Below are 9,558 nucleotides of genomic sequence, written 5' to 3'. Positions count from 1 at the left end.
AGGACTTGCCTACAGGGCTCAGGGGGCACAGCCCTGGCCCCCCGCCCCCCCCTCCCGCCCTGATTGCCAACTCCAGCAATAAGTGTTATGTTTTGGGGCGGGGGGCAGCTGCAGGAAAAAGCCTCCTCCTTGCTGGAGACTATGCTTTCCATCAACGTGGAAAGGGCTGTAATTACTGAGTCCTCTTAGAACGTCTATGGCCTAGATTTTGACTTGCTAGTTTTTTTTTTTTTTTAATTTCTTTTTTATTGAAGGATAATTGCTTTACAGAATTTTGCTGTTTTCTGTCAAATCTCAACATGAATCAGCCTTAGGTACATGTATATCCCCTCCCTTTTGAAACTCCCTCCCATCTCCTTCCCCAACCCACCCCTCTAGGTTGATACAGAGCCCCTGTTTGAGTTCCCTGAGCCATGCAGCAAATTGCTAGCTTCTTTATACAATAAAATTTCAGTGGACTTCCCTGGTGGTCCAGTGGTTAGGAATCCACCTTCCAATGCAGGGGATGTGGGTTCAGTCCCTGGTCAGGGAAGTAAGCAACAGAGCAGCTAAGCCCTCACAGCAGCGAAAGATCCTGTGTGCCACAACTGGGACTCAATGCAGGTGAAAATAAACAATTACAATAAAGTTAGAAAATTCAACTATTAAAAGGTGTGTCTCTGACAGGGAGGCCTGGAGGGTGACCCACTAGAGAGGACTGCCAGCCCCGGGCGGCTCTACCTGGGGGCTGGGATACACTGGGACATTTAACGCCAGGTCTACCCACAGTGGCCACAAGACTGGAAAAGGTCAGTTTTCACTCCAGTCCCAAAGAGGCAATGCCAAAGAATTCTCAAACTACCATACAGTTGCACTCATCTCACACACTAGTAAAGTAATGATCAAAATTCTCCAAGCCAGGCTTCAACAGTACATGAACCATGAACTCCCAGATGTTCAAGCTGGATTTAGACAAGGCAGAGGAACCAGAGATCAGATTTGCACTATCTGCTGAATCATCGAAAAACCAAGAGAGTTCCAAAAAAACATCTGCTTTATTGATTGTGCCAAAGCCTTTGACTGTGTGGATCACAACAAACTGGAAATTCTTCAAGAGATGGGATTAACAGACCACCTTGTCTCCTGAGAAATCCATATGTAGGTCAAGAAACAACAAAAGATCTTCACGACCCAGATAATCACGATGGTGTGATCACTCACCTAGAGCCAGACATCCTGGAATGTGAAGTCAAGTGGGCCTTAGAGAGCATCATTACGAACAAAGCTAGTGGAGGTGATGGAATTACAGTTGAGCTACTTCAAATCCTGAAAGATTCTGTGAAAGTGCTGCGCTCAATATGCCAATAAATTTGGAAAACTCAGCAGTGGCCACAGGACTGGAAAAGACCAGTCTTCATTCCAATCCCAAAGAAAGGCAATGCCAAAGAATGCTCAAACTACCACACAATTGCACTCATCTCACACGCTAGTAATGCTCAAAATTCTCCAAGCCAGGCTTCAGCAGTACGTGAACCGTGAAATTCCAGATGTTCAAGCTGGTTTTAGAAAAGGCAGAGGAACTAGAGATCAAATTGCCAACATCTGCTGGATCATGGAAAAAGCTAGAGAGTTCCAGAAAAACATCTACTACTGCTTTATTGATTATGCCAAAGCCTTTGTGTGGATCACAATAAACTGGAAAATTCTGAAAGAGATGGGAATACCAGACCACCTGACCTGCCTCTTGGGAAACCTATATGCAGGTCAGGAAGCAACAGTTAGAACTGGACATGGAACAGCAGACAGGTTCCAAATAGGAAAAGGAGTACGTCAAGGCTGTATATTGTCACCCTGCTTATTTAACTTACACGCAGAGTACATCATGAGAAACGCTGGGCTGGAAGAAGCACAAGCTGGAATCAAGATTGCCGGGAGAAATATCAATAACCTCAGATATGCAGATGGCACCACCCTTATGGCAGAAAGTGAAGAACTAAAAAGCCTCTTGAAAGTGAAAGTGGAGAGAGAAAAAGTTGGCTTAAAGCTCAACATTCAGAAAACGAAGATCATGGCATCAGGTCCCATCACTTCATGGGAAATAGATGGGGAAACTGTCAGACTTTGTTTTTTTTTGGGCTCCAAAATCACTGTAGCTGGTGACTGCAGCCATGAAATTAAAAGACGCCTACTCCTTGGAAGGAAAGTTATGACCAACCTAGATAGCATATTGAAAAGCAGAGACATTACTTTGCCAACAAAGGTCCGTCTAGTCAAGGCTATGGTTCTTCCAGTGGTCATGTATGGATGTTAGAGTTGGACTGTGAAGAAAGCTGAGTGCCGAAGAATTAATTCTTTCGAACTGTGGTGTTAGAGAAGACTCTTGAGAGTCCCTTGGATTCCAAGGATATCCAACCAGTCCATTCTAAAGGAAATCAGTCCTGAATATTCATTGGAAGGACTGATGCTGAAGCTGAAACTCCAATACTTCTCCAATAATTTGGCCACCTGATGCAAAGAGCTGACTCATTTGAAAAGACCCTGATGCTGGGAAAGAGGCACATCCACATGACTACCGCCCACACACACCCATCCAGACTCAGGCTCTGCCTGCAGGCTCTGCACCAGACCTGAGCCTCACACACACACACACACACACACACACACATCTGGTGCTCAGCCTGTGTCCTCAGCCTCTGCACTAACCCTAAGCCTCACGCACACGCACACAGATGCCTCCACATGACCCTCACTCATACACACAGCCTGTGCTCTCAGCCTCTGCACTAACCCTGAGCCTTACGCGCACACACACAGATGCATCCACATGACCCTCATACACACACACACACACACACACACACACACACACACACACACACACACACACACACGAGGTGCATGCATGTTAATTTTAGTGCCAGAATACTATGCCTGCAGGAGAGGCGGCCCCTCAAGACCTTCTTGATATGATCTCACTTGTAAACAGAGTTTTCACCCAAAGTATCTTGTAATATTTTTAATAGACTTGATCAGGCTGCTGCAGGATCTGGGTGGGCTCTGCCCAGACACGTTTGACAGCACACGGGCAGTGCTTTAAGGCACGTGGTCGTGATGAGGGTCACACAGCTTGACAGGGTTAAATTCACAAAACCAGCATTCACAATTTTCACCACTCATGATGTAAAATACATTCCCATTCCAGCTTCAATGAAATTTCTCCATTAAATCTCCTCTGACAATAGAAATCAATAGTTCATTGAGCACTGCACTAAAATTATTTTCAAGAAAATGTAGAAGTGAGAGAATGACTCCTAAATTTGTGTACTTTATATCACAAAGTCGGCCAAAGTTCAGTATTAAATAAATAATCTTCCTAATAAAAAATTTTACAACAGTTTTCCTAAGGAAATACATTCATAAGACTGTTTACATTCTGTTTTACAATGACAAGAACAGCTCAGACTCTCATTTATGAAATGTGTCCACAGTACTACGGTTTATAACGCTGTGTCACAGACCAAACACAGTCTCTCGGGCTGGATGTCTCGCTGGAACCTCGGACACTGCTCAGCCTGTGCACGTTGACAACAGGCAGTGCCTGCTGCCCACGGCACAGCTGGCCCAGGGGAGGTCGGCCAGGCAGAAGTTTAGTGTCTACAGTGTCAAGTGGTTGTCTCAACCTCTGGCCCTGCAGTGAGGAACCAGATCTGGGTCCAGCGCTCCAAGAGAGTTGTTAAGGCAGCTGGAGATGCTGGACGGCTGGGCTGTGGCGCCTGGACCAGCCCGCCTGCTCCGGACGAACCACCCCTGCAGAGGTGGATGGAGAATGTGCCTTCCGCCAGGTTTGTGGGACAGATGAAGGCTGGCTCTTGTACTCAAGAGAGTGGGTCAAAGTGGCTGTGAATGTGAGAACAAGCATTGCAAACCACGTCACTCCTGTCCCGGTGACAGCTGAGCAAGCAACTCGGGTGGTGAGCAGACCTGCACATCAGCCTACAGACCGTCTCTGGGTTACATGGGCCACAGCCACCCTCCCTGCTGCTCCCCGTTTCCCTCAACAGCTCCGTGTAGACTTTACACCAGGGCCACTGGGGCCCTGCGAACTGCCATGGTCGGAGTGGCGGGGGGGCGGGGGGGGGGCTGCAAGGACGCACAGAGGACGTGGTCACAGCACAGTGAACAATTCCCTGAGCAGGGCTGAAATGCTGCACAGAAGCTTCCGGGAGCCCCAACCCTCTGCTCCTTGACTGCCTCCAAACCCTCCTGAGAAGCGGGTGAGGACCAAGGCCTCTGTTCAAGGCCATGCACCTGAGCCCCTGAGGGTGGGGTGGGTGTGGTGGGGGGGGTCCAATCCCCCTCATTCCCTCTCTGTGGTGAGCAGACTCAGGGCCTCCAAGGGCCAGCTGTGACTCTAAAGAGGACTGCTTGCTGACAGGCCCACATGTCTGCTGGGGCTGTGTGGGCCTGCCCACTGGGTCACTGCAACCCCTAACCCAGCCTGGGTCATCGTCCAGCATCAGGTGAGGCAGCTCAGCCCACAGACCAGGGGCTTGGGGAAGTTTGGGGCCTGGTGCCCAGAGGCCCCCATTCTGAGGCTGGGTCTCTGCTGGGTGAGCAAGCATCAGGCTCTGGGAATCTCAACATGAAAAGGACGAGCAAACAAAGGATGCTTCTGCAGCCGTGCCTACGGTCCCTAAGGTGACAGGTAGTTCAAAGACCTGGTCAGTAGTCACATCCCACCCTGGGGTCAGGGCTCCCCCCACCCTGGGGCTGACAGTCCAGGGGGGCTTTGGGAGAGGCCAGCCTGGGTGGGTATCACGGTGGGCAAGTCTCATCTGGGTCGTTTCCCCAGCAGAGCTGATGAGAATGGACACAGGTGGCAGGAACTGAAGCAGAAACTGTCCCTGAGTCAGGGGTGACCATGGAAACAGCAATACACAAACACCGGCTCAGCTCAAATCCAGGACAGGTGGACAGAGGGCCCACAAGGGAGCCTCCCAGACGGTGGGGAAGGCTCACGCCCACTTCCCACCCGCAGCAGGCCTCTCCACAGGAACCCCAGGGAATGCCTCGGCTCAGATCTTGCAGCTCATTTGGTCCTGAGTTCAGCTCCTGTACATCCCAGCACCTAACCGGACCAGTCATTGTCCAGGGCTACTCCAGGTCACCAGAAGACCCCTTGGGAGTGAAGCTACGGAGGGCACAACCCCAAGAAAATACGGCCATGCGAGCAGACCCCCAGATGGGCAGCTGTGGCAGGAGTGGAGACCATGCGTGGGGGCAGGCAGTGACGGTGGCTCGGCTGGGAGGGGCAGGTGGAAACCCCTAAGAGGCGAGGTCGTGAGGGTCAAGGTCATCCCCTGGGGCGAGGTAATGGGTGCAGATCCTAGGAGGGTGGCCGTGATTGGGGCAGAGCCCCCGGGGAGCGCGGCCGTGGCGGAGTGGGGCCCCCCGGGGGCGCGGCCGTGGCGGAGTGGAGCCCTCCGAAGGCGCGGCCGTGGCGGAGTGGAGGCCCCTAGGGGCGCGGCCGTGGGGGTCACCCCCGGGGGCGACGTCAAGCCTGCAGACCTCGGAGTGGGGGGCGGGCCAGCAGTCACAGCGGCGTCTCCTCCTGCTCCAGCGCGTGCGGCGGCGCGTGGCATGACGGCGGCAGCGACGCCAGCTTGAGCAGCGCGGGGCGGCGGCGCGCGCGGGGCCGCTGGAACGAGCGCCGGCTGTGTACGCGGCGTGCCGCCGCCGACCGCGCGTGTGCGCCCAGCAGCCCGCGGCGCTCCGGCCCCGCCCCCTGCGCGGGCCCCGCCGCGGGATCGGGCTCGGGCGGTGCCGCGGGCGCTGAGCTTCGCGGCGTGGGCGGGGCCTGAACGGGGCTGGGCGGGGCTGGGCTGGACGGGGCCGGGCTGGAGGCGCGCGCGCGAGGGGGCTTCTCGACGGCGGGCGGGGACGAGCGTCCGGTCAGCGGCGCGTCGGAGCCGGTGTCACCTGCGGGAGGAGCCGGCGTGAGCGCGGGGCGGCGCGACGCCCCCCGCCTAGTCAGGAAACGGGGGTCACGCCCCAGGCCCAAGTCGGGTGCGAGGCCCGGAGGCGAAGCTGCGGGAAGAAGACGGGCGCCTGCCTGAGGCGGCGAGCCGGGCCTCGGGGACCCCTCCCTGCTCCGCCTGCTGCACTGCCCTCCGAGTGAGGGTGTCTGCCGAGCCCGCTTCCTCCGGGCTTTCCGGGGCCGCGGGCCTTGAGGGAGAAAAGCTCGTGCCCTTCGGTGCCAGGGTCCCCGAGCCAGCGCTCTCCTAACCGACAGCCCGGAACAGGCGACCCTCACACAGCGAGGACCCTCACTCAGCGGGACCCTCACACCCTCACACAGCGGGACCCTCACACAGCGGGGACCCTCTGTCAGCGGGACCCTCACACCCTCACTCAGCGGGACCCTCACATCCTCACATAGTGCGGACCTCACACCCTCACACAGCGGGACCCTCACTCAGCGGGACCCTCACTCAGCGGGGACGCCCCGCCCCCCGCTCGCGGGAGAAGCAGGAAGTCAGATGCTCCTGAAGAAAGAAGCGCGGCTGGAAGAGAGGCTGAGGCTGGTGAGAGCAGAGTGAAGCGGAGGCGGCGGTTGAGGAGCGACGCGCGGGGCTGAGGCGGCGCTGAGAGGAGCGGGGGACAGAGCGGGGGCCGGCGGGCCAGTTACATGTGTGTGGACTCGGGCGGGGCGGCGTGCGGCTGCTCCTCGGGGCCGTCGGCCAGCAGGAACGAGTCCACGGACTTGCCGCTGAGGCGGAAGGGCGCCAGGCGGTGGAAGTTGCCGGGGGAATGGGGGATCTGCAGGCGGGCCCTCTGGGAGGGCACCACTGCCTCCCCGGGACACAGCCAGGGCGGCACCCCAGAGAGGACGCCCGGGCTCTCCTCCGGGGAAAACGCAGGGTTGTCAATTCCTAGGAGAGAGGGCGGCGGTCGTCAGCTTCCCTCGCTCACCGGAAGGGCAGAGAGGGAGGCAGCGGCCCTGGGTCAGACAGCAGCTCGTCCTCGGCCACACGGAAGGTCACCTGGAAGGTCTCGGGCCTCTGGGGTTCAGGCCCTGCGCCGGCTCTCGCTCTCCTCTCTGAGCGGAGGCCTCTGCCTGTGCCCGCACACCGCCTGGGCCTCCCGCCAGGGATCACCTGTGGGTAGCGGAGAGCCGTGCCCCCTCACCTGAGGGGGAGTCTGTCGCTGTGTCCTGCGCGATGTTTGCCAGGAACTCGATCCCGCCACTCATCTCATCATCATAGTTGGGGGCTTCCTCAGTGTCTGAGAGTTCCAAATCTGGTGACAGGGAAGGGACAGCGTAAGGGCACAGGCTGGAAGCGCAGATGACCTCGTCCGAGCCCTTGACCAGCTGCCCCGGACCCGTTCACTGCCACCCGCCCCCCCCCCCCCACCTCTGGGCAGCTCAGTGGACCGTGGTGCCCACCTGGCCACACCACGATGGAGCTGGGCAGAGAGGACCACGCTCGGTCTTCTCGAGGAGGGACAGGGGCAACTGGAGAAGGGGGTGGGCCACAGAGGAAGGGGATGGGAAGCCCAGGTCGCGGCCCTGCCCCCAGAGTGGCTGCAGCCTGTGGGGACGGCCCTGGTGCTGAGGGGGCGAGCTTCCTGGAAGTACAGCTGTTGGCACCCGGCTGCCCTCAGGTGCCCCTCAGCTCCTGCTGACCAGCGTCCAGCCATGGCCCAGCCTACCTTTCTCCTTAATGGTGAAGTCCTGCAGGGAGCTCACTATCGGCAGTTTCCCATTGGGAATGCTGCTGTTTCTCTGAGGAGCAGAAGGAAACCGCTCACAGCTCTGGGTCCTGTCTGATCTGCCTGTCCACCCCAGGGAGGCCTCTGCCCTGCCGCCAGGGTGCCCCCTCGGTAGTGCCTGCCCAAGTGTGCCCTCTCACCCGCTTCTGGGCACGGTCCCTCTTGAGCAGCTTAGCGGCCTTCTTGTGGGGGTTGATCCCCAGCTTGGCCGACTTGAAGGACTCCAGGCGCTTCCGCATGGTCCTGTGGAAGATCTCGGTGTCCTGCTTCTCGTCCTCATCTGCGGTCAGCCCGTGCCGGCTGTAGAGATGTTTGTACTGTGCAGGGGGGGTGGGGGAGGCAGGGTGGTTAGGGTGAGCTGGTCGTGTCCGCAGGGCCTGGGCTGCCCCCGGATGCAGGCCTGAACCCCTAGTCTCCCAGGAGCAACCTGCACTAAGTAGGGACGTGCTGTGCCCTGGGGCAGGACGGGTGGGGTGCCGGCTCTGGCGAGGGCACACCCACCTCCTGCCGGGGCTTGTACAGGTACTGCTGCAGCGTGTGGTGGGTGATCATGTCCTCCGCGTCCCGGATGCTCTGCCGCCGCTGCTCCAGGGACTGCATGTCCAGGCGCACAGCGCTGACGTTCTCCCTCCTGCGGGGGCCTTGGTGAGCAAGCGGGCACAACCGCCTGCCCTCCCGCCTGCACCTCTGGGGCCCGGGGTCATCCCGTGAGACCGTCTCCGCCTCCGGTTTAAGACTGACCCCGCAGCGTGCCTGCCCCTCCAAAGCACCAGCAGTGATGCCCAGAACTGCCCTGCACTGGCAGGACAGAGGCTGGAGGCCTGGAATCTGGGACCAGCACCCCTGTCTTTGGTGGTGGGGGAGGGGGCGCTCCTTAAGTAGGCTGCTGGACCCTGGCTTACTGCCTCACTCCAGCCAGCCAACTGACACGACAGGTGACAGACGCCACCGGCTCTGGCCCTGTTTCCCTCGTGGGCAGCCCCAAGAGGCCCAATGGCCATGCCTGTGGCTTGGTCGGGGAGCCTGGAAAGAGCTTGGCCCACAGCGACTCTGGGGACCTACAGGAGGTAGGAGACAGAGGCCTCCACAGTGGAGGGGCGTGGGGTGCTGAAGTCCACGTTGACCATGTTGTCTGTGCTGGGGGAACGGATGAAAGCCAGGGACCCACGGCGCTCTCCCTGCAAGAGGAGGTGGCCTTGTCAGTCACTGGCCTGGCCCCCGGGAGCCCCACCCTGGGGTGCTGTTCACTGACCCCGAGGCACCTGGGAGAGCCAAGACCCCAGAAACCACGGTGGAGGCCTCGCTGGAGCTGGGAGGCTCACAGAGGCTTGTGCAAAGGACTTGGTGCTTTGGGAAGCGTGGGGAATCCCCACGGGATGGGAGAAGAGGCCCTGTCCCCATGGGGGCTCCAAACCAGCTGCCCTAGTTTTCCCCAGAAGAAAAACCCCAGCCTCCAGAGACAGACGAAAACCAGGCAGAGCAGAGTCCACAGGCATGGAGGTCACGCTGCCGAGTGAGGTGCCCTAGGAGAGCAGCTGGCCCTCCAGGGAGACGGTGGAGCTGGGGAGGGCAGCCAGGTGAGGGCCAACCTGCTATGGCAAAGCTGGTGCTGTGGGCATTGCTCACGGGCACAACCACGGTGCAGAGGAGCCCACAGGCTGCATCATAGGCACCAAGGTGGCAGGCGGCAGGGGGGGAAGGGAGGCTGGTGCCCTGCTGGTAGCCTGTCACCAGTGGGGACTGGGAGCCATAGAGGGTCCCCAGGAGAGGATGCAGCCAGCAGGGGTCACCACCCACCTTCCCAGC

This window comes from Bos indicus, chromosome 20, assembly GCF_029378745.1.
Source record: "Bos indicus isolate NIAB-ARS_2022 breed Sahiwal x Tharparkar chromosome 20, NIAB-ARS_B.indTharparkar_mat_pri_1.0, whole genome shotgun sequence".
Taxonomy (NCBI): domain Eukaryota; kingdom Metazoa; phylum Chordata; class Mammalia; order Artiodactyla; family Bovidae; genus Bos; species Bos indicus.
Note: the sequence above shows the minus strand (reverse complement) of the source record.